Source organism: Zosterops lateralis (assembly GCF_965231275.1).
Source record: "Zosterops lateralis genome assembly, chromosome: 1".
Taxonomy (NCBI): domain Eukaryota; kingdom Metazoa; phylum Chordata; class Aves; order Passeriformes; family Zosteropidae; genus Zosterops; species Zosterops lateralis.
Genome location: NC_139762.1, coordinates 142869352 through 142882995, shown reverse-complemented (window position 1 = coordinate 142882995; position 13644 = coordinate 142869352). Strand labels below are relative to the sequence as shown.

Here is a 13644-nt window from a genome sequence, read left to right as displayed (position 1 = left end):
CAAAAAAATGAGTCGAACAAATGGATGGGTTTTCTTCATTGTGAAAGAACCTCTAAGCAGGAGTTTCTGGGAGGTGTGTTGAGGGCCCCAGGGAAATGCTGAGTAAGTTAAATATTGACAGTTCTATTCATTATTTGGCTTTCACTGTGTAGTGCTTAGTGATGCACAAAGTTAGGACCTGCTGTGTTTGGTGCTGTATAGAGCAAGGGAAATTTAAAATTGCCCTTGTAAAGACCTTGGAATCATAACATATAAGCAGCAAATGTACTCATAGTTTTTCAGTCAAGGAGCTTTGCTGTGAGGGAGTAGATGAGATGCAAGAACAGCTTTAACTCATTAAAAAGAGTCGATGAGGTAGGACAATGGGGTGAATGGTGAGATTTCATTTCAAAAGCCAGAAGATACAGTGGGACACAGCTTTTGAAAGCTGTAAAACCCCAGCAGTGTTCATTCTCTACTGTTAATTTGACACTTGTGGCAAGCAGCTTCTGGGTCTAGAAGTTAAACATCTTCTCCTGTTCCAGAGGTGGGGGATTATTTTGGAGGTGGAGACTGGGGGGAGATGTACAGATAACACTGCATGTAATGGTATACCTGTAATTTATGAGCTTTTCACACTGGAGGAAGCAGTTGTTAGGTGATGTTTGCTGGGATTTTCAGCACTGGGGTTGCTGCAGAGTTTAAAGCAGCTTGAGAAAGATAATTGCACAGTGTGAAGGGAGGAAAGAAGTTCTGAGCAGGTGGAGAGACCAAAGTACACATCTTTTGCACAATGGGAAGGAAAGCTATTTTACCAGAAAAGAAAGGTGATGTGTGGGAAGTCTTTGTAGTTAGCTTTTGAAAATGGGAAGAGGAAGACTATGACCAGGGAGAGAAATCAAGCTGGGACAAGGCCCCTGAATGTGCCGTAGCAAGAAAAGGCTATAAAGATGAGAAGACAATAGTCACTAACAATATTAGAGAGACCAGGGTGCTGAGAGCTCACAGCATAATTCTCTTCACAGACATTTTGGCCTGAAGAGGAGCAGTGGGTATCTTTGGAAGATGACAGGTTGTTGGAATAAAGAAGTGTACATGATCTCTAAATGTAGAAGAACCATTGCTCAGGAGGATGTGAACTGGAAAGGCAGATAATTTGATTTTCACAGCTGGTGGTGCTATGTACATGGTGTGAGTCTGTTGATTCTGGAACACAGGTTGTCTGTGGCATGAGGGAATTATAAAAGGGTGACATTTGAAGTAGTGACTGGTACATGATTTCTCAGTCTCCTTACTGTGATTAATGTGAAGTTAATGTGTTCACAGATCTGTTTTTGAGAAGTTCCGATAGTTTCTTCCAGTGTAAATAATTTTGTTCCTTTATTACCTCTCTGGGGTTTGCCTAGCCACTTACCTTTGTTTTGTTCCCTTAGGCTTCAGGACTGTTCAATGCATCGTGTTCTGTCAGCAGCTGACTTTGCTGCTAAGCAGATCCCAAAATTGAAAGCCAGAACCCTGTTTGGGAAGGGTCAGGAGTGGTGAGTCAGATACAGTATGTGCATTTTAAGGCTATTGTAGTATGTGACAAAATTTCCTGACTAAGTTACATCAGAAGAAGCCAAGGTGGGAGGTTGGAAACTGGCATTTCCCCCATGCCAAGAGAGCTAACGAGTCGCAGGTGGTCACAGCAGGAGCCTGAGAAGAGCATGATTATGATGGGTTGTGGTGATAGCTTGTGTGCACTTGCACGTTTCACCTGCTTGCTCTTCCCAGCAGTTCTTAAACTATTTTACATAGCTTGCTATTTTTGGGGGGGTAGAGTACAAATTGGGAATTACCAGAGTGCAAAGTCCATTTTGAGCCTGACTGGGCTTTACCTTCTTACTGCTCTTCCTGTTCTTTTGCTTTTGGCTTGGTCTAATACCCCTAAGGGGCTGCTGGCCTTGCTGCAGCCACATAGAGATATACAGAAACATGAAATGGAGGAAATAAATTTTGTCTTGAATGCAAATATATCCTCAAGGGCCGAATAGAGCAGAAGCCTCAAAACAGTTGTTCTGTCAAGGAAAGTGCAACTACATGCTCAGAATCCTTGTACAAGTCTCCTGTTTGTTTACATGGAATGAGAAGCAACCTGCATCCTGTAATCTTGCTTCTAACACTGACCCAATTTTGTTTTAAAATGTCATGTTTGGTGTTATTGGGTGGGGGAAGGAGAACATTGCTGCTGTCACTCCTATTAGCTTTGTGCTTCTGAAAAGTTTGCATCTCCAGACTGCTGTGAAGGTAGAAGTGTGTTGAATTGGAGAGAAGCCTGAGGGGGAGAGACAGTTGGGCCTCAGATCCCAGTTTGGAGGGCAGGTTCCTCATCCAGATGTGGTGAACAGATGGGAGGAGGGAGAAGGCTTTATGTGCAGCACCAACATTCTGCACTGACTGGTGGTTGCTCATGCCCTGGACCCAACATTGGATTGTCAGTGCCTCAATGGAAAGTTTGCTTGGACCTGGCAGGGTTGCTCAGCTGAGGTGCATCTCTTCAGCATCCAGAAATGCTGTTTGTTTATCTAACTCAGCTTCCAACATATCACCAAGACTAATATACAAATCCCTTTGGATCCAGCTCAGGTCTTGGCATCATATTTCTAGAACATAAGTGCAGCCTGGGCCCCACTGCATTTAACACAGATTTTAGCTGGGTTTTATAATCACTAGCTGTGCACAATCTGAGGTGATTTTTTCCAGAAGCTGTGTCTCTGCAGCTGCTCCCCAGCACGTGGCTTGGAAAACCTCTTGGTTGCTCCGTGCGGCTGCTACAAGCAAGGGGTGATTTTTTGGGCTGGCCTGCACCATGCCCCCCCAGCTGAGCATGGAGTTGTGCTGTGGAGAGGCTCTAACCTCTCAAACACATCCCCAGGACCAAGTGATGAAGCCTTGCAAAACTAAACCAATGTGGAGAATTTACTAAATTCCCTAAATTATTTTAAAATACCAAAAAAGTTCCTACTATGCAGGATTCTCTAGCCCACCTCTTGACCAAAAATTACAAAATGATGTTTTTACAGGTTTGAATTGCAACAGCAGCTTAGTCAGGGTACCAACTTCAGCTCTGCAAAATTAACTAAGATTTGAAGCATTCACAGTTTTCACTGCTTGGGCATGTGGCTGATTGGCGCTTCTGAAAGTGAGGCCAGTGTGAGCTAAAAAAGAAAAGCACCCAAAGCTTCACCAACTTTTAAAAAATCTTAATGTTAATCTCTTTGCACACAGTTTCTTCAAAAGCTTATGAATTAGTATCCTGAAGAGGTGTTGGTGATAATTCATAGGGGCAGTATTCTGAGATCCTTACATGGATGACATTAGAGAAACAGACACTTGTGTAATTTTTCTGGAAGAGGGAAAGAGAGAGGAAAATTGCAATGTAACTGTGCCTGGACAAGGGTGGGAAATAATCATTCAGTGTGTAGTGAGTGATTGAGCAGCCTGCAAGAGACTGTAAAAATGCTTATTAGCAGCACATTTCAAAAGACCTCTCATCTGAATTGCTTTGCAATATGAAGAACTTGATAAGTTGGTAAGGAAATAAAGAACATTCTGCACAGGGTTTTCTAATTAAACCTAACTCTAAGTTTTAACTGAGCAAGGAGCTCCATCTGCTTCAACAACGAGATTTATGATACAGTAGCTTGGCATCCTCTGAGTGCCTCAGAACTGTGAAAAGCAGTAGCATATGTAAATACTTCCTAATTATGCACAGCAATGGGAATTCACAGATGTGTAACACCACCATCTACCAAAAACCTGCTACCTGTAAATCCTCCTTGAAACAGTCTTGTATTACAATGGATTTCGGCAGGTTTTTGGATGCATTGTTAAGATTCCACTATCTAAAATGAGTTTCAGGCAGGGGTGGGCTCGAGTTTGCTTTTCTAGGAGGATGTATTGCAGACAATGGCATGAAGCACTGAGCTGCACTGCAGAATAGAGCTGCTGCCTTCTTACAGCAGAAGCAGTGTTGGCTTTGTGGGGAAGGGAATAGGAATTCATGCAGATGCTCAGTCCTGAGCTTGGACAAAAAAGCCAGTTCAATGGGCCGATTTCTTTCTCCTGTAATAGGATGAAATGCCAATCAGTTTTGCACTCAGTTGGCTGTCAGATATTCCAGAGATAATCAGGAGTGATTTCAGAAGTAGGGTTAATATCGGTGAGTCTTCACAGCCAGTCCAACCTGCAGTGAATAGGAAATAATGGAACTGGAACTCAGAAGGTAAACCCATCTGAATTAGCCTTCTCAGCAACCTCAGTTTCAGAGACCCTTATCATTAAGTCTCACTAAATCTGCCATAGGAGTAATTTTTCTGTAGAAGTATGGGCTGAATGTAAAGTATTTAATTTGTTAAAAATATAAAAATCAGAAAAGATTTTGAAAATCCTGGGCCTGAGAAGAGTCTGTGAAAGGTCAGTGTTATTTCCCAGGAACAATAGAGTGGTGACCTTGTGTACAGAGCAGCTTTTGGTAACAAAGAGGTTGGGTTTTAAAGAGATAGCCCTCTTGATTAAGTAAAGAGGAGGCAAACTCCATTATTCTGCACAGGCTCCCTCTTCCCTGCCCCCTCTTCACTTAGTTCTTTATCTTTTGAAAAATAACAAGGGGATGAGTTTAGGACTTTAATGATTTAGTAATATGGAAGAAAATATTTAATAAACATGGCAAAAAATAACCACCAATGGAGATTTGTAAAATTCTTATGTACAATAGGCAAGCTTTGCATGGTGATACAACATAACAGCATTTGCAGTGTGTTTGCCAGAGGATGTGTGGTAATCTGGGTGTATTTTAGGAATAGGTTTGCATAATCAGGCCCTTGATCCACTGGGTGAGGGAAATGTCCCTCCAAAACTGCCTTGCAATCCCCTTGGTGTCTGTAGTAAGTAAAATTAGTTCTCATTCTTAAGCCCTGAGGATGTGACCCAGACAAACTAAGAGAACCATAGGCACAATAACTCAGGTACAATTCCTGCCTCCTGTCTTGGTCATTGACTGGTAACAAATGCTTAGAGCAAGCATTTAAGTAAAAGAACAGTGTTCAAGGAGAGCCTACATTTGGGTCATTTGTGTTTGGTGGATTCTTTGAATCTATCCCTATTTGAACTTGATTATAAACCACTGTATCTTGTGGTGATGAGTTGTGTAATTTAATTACTGCTTTGTGTGTGTTTCTTGGAGGTAGGCAATTTCTTTTCACTTATTCTCATCTTATTGCCTGGTAACTTTGTGTGTGTTTCTTGGGGGTAGCCAATTTCTTTTCACTTATTCTCGTCTTATTGCCTGGTAACTTTATTAGTTGATTCTAAATTTTGTATAGTAAGAAACAGTTGGTAGTCATTCCTAGTTTCTCCCCCTCACACCTACTGTGATAGTACGGATGTGTATACTACATTCTTTCCAGCTGGCCCTTTTTCTTAAGCTGAGGAATCTGAGTTGAATTGATTTTTGCACGGAGATACATGACTGTGGACATGAGAGTGATGCTGAAGATGGTGGCAAACATCAGCAGCTTATTGTCCTACAGTAAAACTGTTTATACTTTTTCTCTGTATCGTATACAAAACACACATTCCTTTTTGCATTATAATTGGCTAACAAGCTATGTGCATGAACTTCTACCTTTTTGTAATTGCTCATAGATTTCTCTGTTTCTTGTAAATGTCAACACACATCACATTCCATGCTTCTTCTCTCTCAAGGTTGTTTACTTGTCTTGTTTAAGGACACAGCTGTAATTCTTCAAGGCTGAGGCTGCCTGCAGCCCCATTCCTATTTTCCTACAGATACATATTGAGAATCAATCAGATTTGGTGGCTATTGAGTGGAAAACATCAAGCCATTAACTTCATTTGGCCCCTCAAAATGGGGAGAAAATTCAGTCATGTCAACTACTGTTAGCCCATGTGGAACTCAGGTTGTTTCAAAACATCTTGTGTTTTTACAGATTTTTAATTAGGGCAGCTTGTATTTTCAGGAATTAATTAGCCCATTGGCATACCAGTGCAGTGCCCTGACTCTCAGCAAGGACAAATAATTGCTGCCCCAGCCTGGCACAGGGGCTGAACCAGATAGTCTCCAAAATACCCACTAGTAATAGGAACTATTACAATATAAATAAGGTCTATGTAGTCCTATAATGCAGTCCTCTAATATGTCATTCCCAGAGGTTACTAAATTGGTCCCATAGGCTTCAGGGGACTCATTACAGTGCCCACATTTTAGTGTCTTGAAAGCTACCATTAAAAGTAAGTAAACCAAAGATAAATGTTGCATCTCAACACCAGTGAGCAAATCAATAGCATAAGAAGGAAAAGGAATATATTTTAGCTAGTGTCTTTGGTTCAGGGCTATCTACTTCTGTTTCCCAAATTTGTTATTTTCCTGATACAAGAAGTGATCATTTTGGTACTTTGTTGTTGGATAAGCATGATCTTTGATTTACAGTGCTGGCACAATAAGACCAGGTAGAAAGCAGTACCTGGATCTAAAGTCTTTTCTGTGAACCAGGACAGGATAAAGAGAGGCAACTCTTTCAGTATTGCTTTGTCTTTTTTTTTTTTTTTTTTTTTTTTTTTTTTTTTTTTTTTTTTTCAGTTGATAGCCTTAGGTATTTCTTCCCACCTGGATTTCTTGGATATTATTAAACACAGAGAATTAAACTCTCTATGGATATCAGATTTTCTTTAAGCTGATTTGCCTGTGGCCATTTAACCTAAGATTTTAACTTGGCATTCCCCTTTTTTCCTGTCTTATCTACTAGAGGTGACATTCTAAAGTAGCAGTTGCTTGTTGAAGTTTGATTATGAAATGCAAAGTGTTTGATTTAGGTTAATAAATTATCAAAGATTATCTTAAAATGTTCTGAGGAATTCAACTGTGATTGAAGGCACCTGAATTTAAACTGTCCTAGGAGGCTCAAGGTCCTGAATTGCCCTGTACTGCAGCTGAATTTCAACAATTCATTGAATCACCTACTGGAAGTATCTGTCTCTGCATGCATTGACTAGATAAGGAACCTAGGAAAGCTTGTGACCTCTCCCTAAATACCCAAACAACCCTTGTCCTTTGTTGACTCCAGGGATGGGTAGGTTTTTTTTTTTTTTTCCTGAGCAGGCTGCTTATGAACACTAAATTGGTCAGAGAAAGCACAGCCCTGGAGGATGTTGCAGGCTCCTGTTCAGTTTCTTCAGTTCAGTTTGATTAATATCAATGTGAGAAATTTTTTGAAAAATAGATGAAGAGTGGCAGCCAGATGTCATGGAGAACTGAACCTGTTGCTTTGCATGACTGAGTACAAGAGGGCATCAAGTTAAACTTCTACAACAGTGGTCCCTTTTATGCTAATATATCATATTGCATCTAGTTTTTGGCACTTATGGGCTGTGTCCATGCTAATGGATGCCTTTGGTGTCCAAAATAGAGCAGCCACACCCAAACTATGCATTGCAAAAGTCCTGGATCTGTGTCAGCTCTTGAGCTGTGTCTGAGAATTGTTTGGAAAAGTAAGTGCTTGTGGTCAGAACGATCCAGAGAATGTGCCTCACAATTTAACACTGCTATGATTGAATTCTACTCCCAGGGATTAGCCTCAGATACTGCTCAGTTCATTTGTGTGGTCGTACCCAAAAGCTCTGGTCCAAGCCTGGGTCTCTGTCATCCACCTGGGTTCGGGCACTGGAGTTGCATTTCCATACTCAACTATTGATATGGATTAAAAAAGGAATAATAATTGATGAGGGTTTTGATCTAAAAGCCTTACCCTGTCAGTTTTCTAGTGCTTCCATGTCATATTTTGACTAGCAGATCCCCATTTAGCTGTGGAAAAAAGTATGGGCTAGTTGAAAGTGTCACTGATAATTTCATGACCTAAATGATGAATGTGAAGGTTCATGATCCTTTAGGCATCAGTCATGGAATTTGGTAAAACAGAACAAACATGGTCAGAAATTTGAAAAAGATATAAAACAAAATGTCTGTTGCAAGTCTGGGAATGAAGATTTCTTCAGAGGTTTATTTAAACTTTTCCTCTGATGTTTATTATGGGGTTATGGTACAGCAGTGGGAAGAATGAGAAAATTGTGGGATTCTTTCCTCCTTGTTTCCTTTCCTTCATATTCCTGTTTTCATGAACCATCACTGTGGTCCTCCATAGAGATGTTGCTATTTCGTAAAGTCGGTGGCAGAACTTTACTGCTTCCTCACTCTTGGGAATGAAATAACATGAAATGTAACCCCACACATGTGATTACAGCAATGGTAGGAAGTGAGTGATCAAACATTTACATGGCTCTACCTCTTGGTTACATAAAAGAAAATGAGTGTAATTTTCACCTACATACTTTTATCATTTTATAAGTGAAACAGCTTATAAGCCAAATAAGCCAGAAGGCAAACTGTAACATATTAAGGTGAGAGAGAAAAAGAAAAACAACCTCAATATTTTCAGAGTTATGTGTTAAATTTGAATAATTTTAAAACTTAGTGATACATATAATTAATGCTGGTTTCCGTGGTTACAGAGTCAAAGATACAGAAGTTGCAGCTTCATTTCTTATCACTGAAAAATCTTCTTAAATCAGAAATGGAGTGGATCCAGGTGGCAAATATTCATATGCTGGAATTGGCATTACCCATCTTGTGTTCAATCTGTTAGTCACATAAATTAAAATGAGTCAGGATCTCTGCTTTCTAATTAATGTATTTGGTAAACAAGAATGTAACCACCACTGAAGAGAAAAGGGGATCCATTTTATGTTTATGAAAGGGCCTCCATGAAGCAGATCCTCATGTTTAGTGCCAGTATATTTCGCTATATCTTCATATTTGGCTGTATTGCCAAAGATTTTGAAACGACAAGCTACAGAAAGAGTCCTAGAGACAGGACCCTTTTGGGCCTGTGGCTCTTTTAGGGTAAGGCTGTGTCATACGGAGGGATCCCTATTCCAGTTGTTATTTGGCTGTTGCTAATCTCTTCATGCTTCAGCTCAGGAGCAAATATCTTCTCATTGCCTGTCACCATCCTAGCAAATATAACTGGGCCATGACCAGTTGGGTACCGGTCTATGCTCCACTGAGCCAGCCATGCCATTCAATTGTTTGTGTGCTCCCTGGATGTCTTGGGTGCAAGCATTGCACGCAATGATGGCACCTATAAAATAATGTGTTCATTTTGACATTCCAGCCACGTTCATTAATTGTATGAAAGGGGTGTGTATGTATATGATTTATATAAAGTCAGAGACTGTAGATCAGAGAACAAATAAGAATTCCTGCATTGTGGGAAAGGTTTTCAAAACTTTTAAATCTGAAATTTCAAGAGGAGTGGAAATTTCATACATATTTAATGCTGGAGAATTTAATGCTGCATTGAAACACAATTTCTTGAGAAATTGTGTTTCAACAAAATAAATACCTTTTAATTCTTACTTGAATGTTGGTAATAGATGTGTTTTAGAAACATCTCAAGAAAAAAATAGAGTTAAATATAGATATTGAGTTAAACATAAGTATTGTAATTTGAGGTTTCACTTATTTATTGTACTTTCTCATAACAAAGTTTTTACGGAAATCAGGATTTCCACACTGAAGGCTCAGGAGTATAAAAAAATGGTATATTTCATTACAAAATTGTCCTCTGGGGAAAACTTTAACCTGCTGTGTAACTCTGACTCTTCTCTCCAGCATGTCTCATGCAGCCTTGCTGCCCTGTTTGTGGGGTAAAGCAGGAGCTTATTAACACCACCAAAAGCAAGGATGAGAGCAATGAACTGTCTCAGAAAGGTATAGCTTGTTCCACCCCCTGCTATTGTCTCCCAGCCATGAATACATTTGCCAGGTTCATCCGTGCAGTTTTTATTTCAGCTTGCCTTGAGAATTAGTTGCACCAAACCCCAAAAAATATATATCTGATATATATAGCTTTCCTGAGCTGCAGTTATCCAGTGAGCTTTGACCAGTGAGCTTTGTGCAGAGGACCTTTGACCAGCCAGAGGACCTGGTTGCTCTGCAGGTAAATGGATCCGCTCTTGGCCAAAACATCCCAACTCCAGCAAATCATAAAGAATCTGAGGACATGCACGAAGAGCTTGTCAAAAATAGTTCAAACAAAACAGATTTATTCAGTACAACTTAAAAAAAGCAGAAACCTATCTATCCTATCACAATCTGTTTCAGTGTAGGACAGACCGCCTGCCACTCAGGATTTGGTTCTTCAGCTTACGATGGAGAGCAGATCCTTGGAGTACTCAATTAAATGAAAAAACTCCCAAAAAACCCCAAAACCCCCAACAGAACAGCAAGAGAAAGGAATAACCAGTAGCAACTGGGCACCAAGGAAAGCCAAGTACCCAACTTATTGCACGAGAACAGGCTGTTTATTTATAACATCTGTTCATGTTTGGTACTTTAGTGTTAGCATGAAAAAAAGAACCTACAGTCTTCAGAGAACATGAAAAAATGCACAAAGTATTTTTCTTACTTTACATACTGGACAAAGGTTAAAGAGAAATAGCTTTGAACTTGCATAATTTCAGAGCTTTGTGTATAATTATTAAATAATTTAGTGAACAAATACTGGGCTGGTGTTGCAATTAAAATTAGATCCTGAATCTCAGAATATTTAATTTTGTGATGAATGACCTGTTATTCTAGTGCCTTATTTTTGTCCTGTTTTCTCTTCATACAGTTATTTTGAAAAAATAACATTGTATTGTTGGAATTGATAACCATAGATTTGTAGAGGTATATAAAGTAAAATCATTGAAGTCTCTCCAGGCTCAATAATTTCTCTCCCTTTGCAAAATAATTTTGATGAATATACAGATAAATCATTAAAAATCAAAAATATATTTGTATTGAGGTTTATTCCTGACTTAAAAGGTTATTTTAGGTTACTGATATTTTAGTAACCTCTTTTAAGAATTCTGGTCTCTTTGCAAGGACCACCAGCTCATTGAATGGCGGCTGCTAGATGAATGTTTTGGGGTCATGTCATTACTGGGACTTACAGATGTTTGAATTTCAGGAACAGACTGATTGATGGCACAAAGGAGTATTCTTTGGAGGAGTCACTTTGAGTTTTTTTTCCACAAAGAATGACAAACTCAGTGTAAAGTACAACAAAAGGACAGCAAGTAAATAAAAGATCTATTTTTACTCTTTGTATTATTAGAACAGTCAAAAGTTGGAGAAGTGAACCTTGAAAAGTTGCACAGTGAATGTTTACTGTGCAGTCCATGTCCCTAAAATATCTTACTAAAAGATACACTCTAACTAAAAAGTAGTCCTGTGCTGTTTTCCTGAATTGCTGGTCAAAAATACATTAGCACTTAATGCTTTTGCAGAAATTATTCTGTTCATTACTTTAGTGCCCATAACTACGAAAACTGAATTTCAGCTCAGGATGGAACAAGAGATCAGTAAGAGATGATCCTAAATACATTAATCGTTGGTTGCTCATGGCACAGGAGAAGGGCTGAGTTCAGTAAGGGATCATTAAGCAGAAAATCTCCTTTTGGAAGCAGTGGGTTTGTGCCTTGCTGCATTTCTGTGAGCCTGGACCTTTCTGTTGAGAGCCTGCCATCAGCATATATTTAGATAATGATGTTTTAGACTGGCACTTGTTGACTCCAGAAGATTACACCAATATTGAAAGGCATGGCCAGATAGGACTATTTATCATATTTTTATTGCATTGCCTTGTGAAAAATGCTTGTGAATATGCTGGGAATAACACTTAGGGAGATATTTTCAAATAGTCTAAATGGAAAATCTGAAAAATAATAGTGGATGCCTTAGATATCCATTGTGTAAGCTTAAGCATTTATTTGAAATATGATCTCTTTATTTCTACTAGAATGAATTGTGTGTTGTTTGTTGTTTTTTTTTTCTTTTTCCTCCAGCTATTATATTCAAACAGTTTAAAATTTATTCAGTCTTACTTATCAAAATATAAACATTTACGTTATGCAACAAAATATATCATAAAAATACTGGACGTAAATCCAGCACAGGTGATATTTTGAAATTAGTTACTAATCAAAATTACTAGCTACATTTTTACTTCTCCTGCTAGATAACAAGCTTTCTATGTCTGCAAAATCATACATTTTTTTAACTTGCAAGTTTTTGTTCAAAGCAAGGCTCTTTTTTCACATATTAATTTTAAAAATTAGGTTTATAATAGAAACCCTGTCATTTGCTTAACTGCAGAGGTTCAGAAACCACTATAATTAGCCCAATGACAGCAGCAGATAAGATGAGTTTGGCATTTCAGCATTTATCTAGGGACTTTGCATCAATTATTTTTTAGCAACAAACTAAAAGGCATCTTTTGCATTTGGGCACTAGGTTTCTATTTTATTATGTTTTTTACTTTTTTATAAACACTTGATTCCTGATCTTTCACCCTGGAAGCCTGAGCCACATAGTTCAGATTCTTCCAGGGGTTCAGACTTAATCCATTAAGTGCAATGGTGGTAAAGTGGAGGATAATGACCTCTGGAAAACCAGAGGCCCCCACACTCTCTTGAAAACCACGAGAGTCTTCCTTTGTGTTTCTGTCTTGGAACAGCTGCTTTGAGGATGGTTTTCTGCTCCAACTCCTTCGCCCAATTGCCCTTCACTTGTAGTGGAAAATTTTAAGTATCCTTTAAGCTATTCCTATATGAAGGATCCTTGAAAGATAAAGACATTGAAATATATGTGGACGTTTTGGTGGTTTTTTTAGTGGAAATCCCTCAGAACTAGGGCAATGGTTTTCAGGAATAAAAAATACGACTGAAATACTAGATTCTTCGATGAGGGAGCTCAAAATACGAGTGTGGCTTTGCCTTTCTGCAAAAATCCTTGTGAACAGAAGTAGACTCTGTAGCCTAAGTAACTGCATTGAAACAAAAGTGGGTCTGGAATGATGAAGTGTCCATAGGCAAAAAGAGACAGAACTGGGAGGGCCTTGGTCTCAATTGTTAACAATCAACACTTAATAAAAGGCAAAAAAGCCTTTTTATTTCTGTTTTGAGTTCCACTTATGCAACAGTATTTTTATTGAAACTGGATTTCTAAGATATGACTTTCTCACAAAGTTGCACTTGCTTCCACTGAGGTTTCCAGCATTTATGTGAGCAAGAAAGAAGTGCTGTTCATATCAGAGAATGTCTGGTACCAGGACAAGCATCTTCCATTTTTCTGATAGCCCAGATAACACTTTTGGTGGTGACTTTCAGTTGCTTAATGACTGCAAACACAGAACTCATCATGCACTTTTTTCAGATAAGATATGTGGAAAGTGATCATGGAAAACTCAAAAAATGGAAAAAAACCCTCAACAGACTACCTGAAATGCTCTTCTTGCATGCCTTGACATTTTTAAAATAAATCTCTAACAATAAACTGGGTGATGTTTACATAAAATGCTATGTAATCTCTTTCAAGATGCATTGAGGTTGGATTTGAAAGAGAATAGATAATTCTAGAATTATCTTCTACAGTTCTGTCAGGGTTGTCACTAAAAACATATTTTCATACCATCCCTTGAAGCATATGCTCATGCAGGGCTGCATGGGAGGTCCCATAGGCCAAACCCACAATTTTGCACAAACTTGGAGAAAATGGGACTGACA

At 38.9% G+C, this 13644-nt stretch overlaps 1 long non-coding RNA gene across 1 annotated transcript; it reads left to right on the top strand.

The window, feature by feature from the left end:
* The first annotated feature begins 287 nt into the window (after positions 1 to 287).
* Positions 288 to 13402, top strand: LOC310910883. Its single transcript, XR_014590423.1, has 3 exons — positions 288 to 354; positions 9707 to 9805; positions 13295 to 13402. It is a non-coding gene; the product is annotated as an uncharacterized lncRNA (long non-coding RNA).
* Positions 13403 to 13644: the final 242 nt, after the last annotated feature.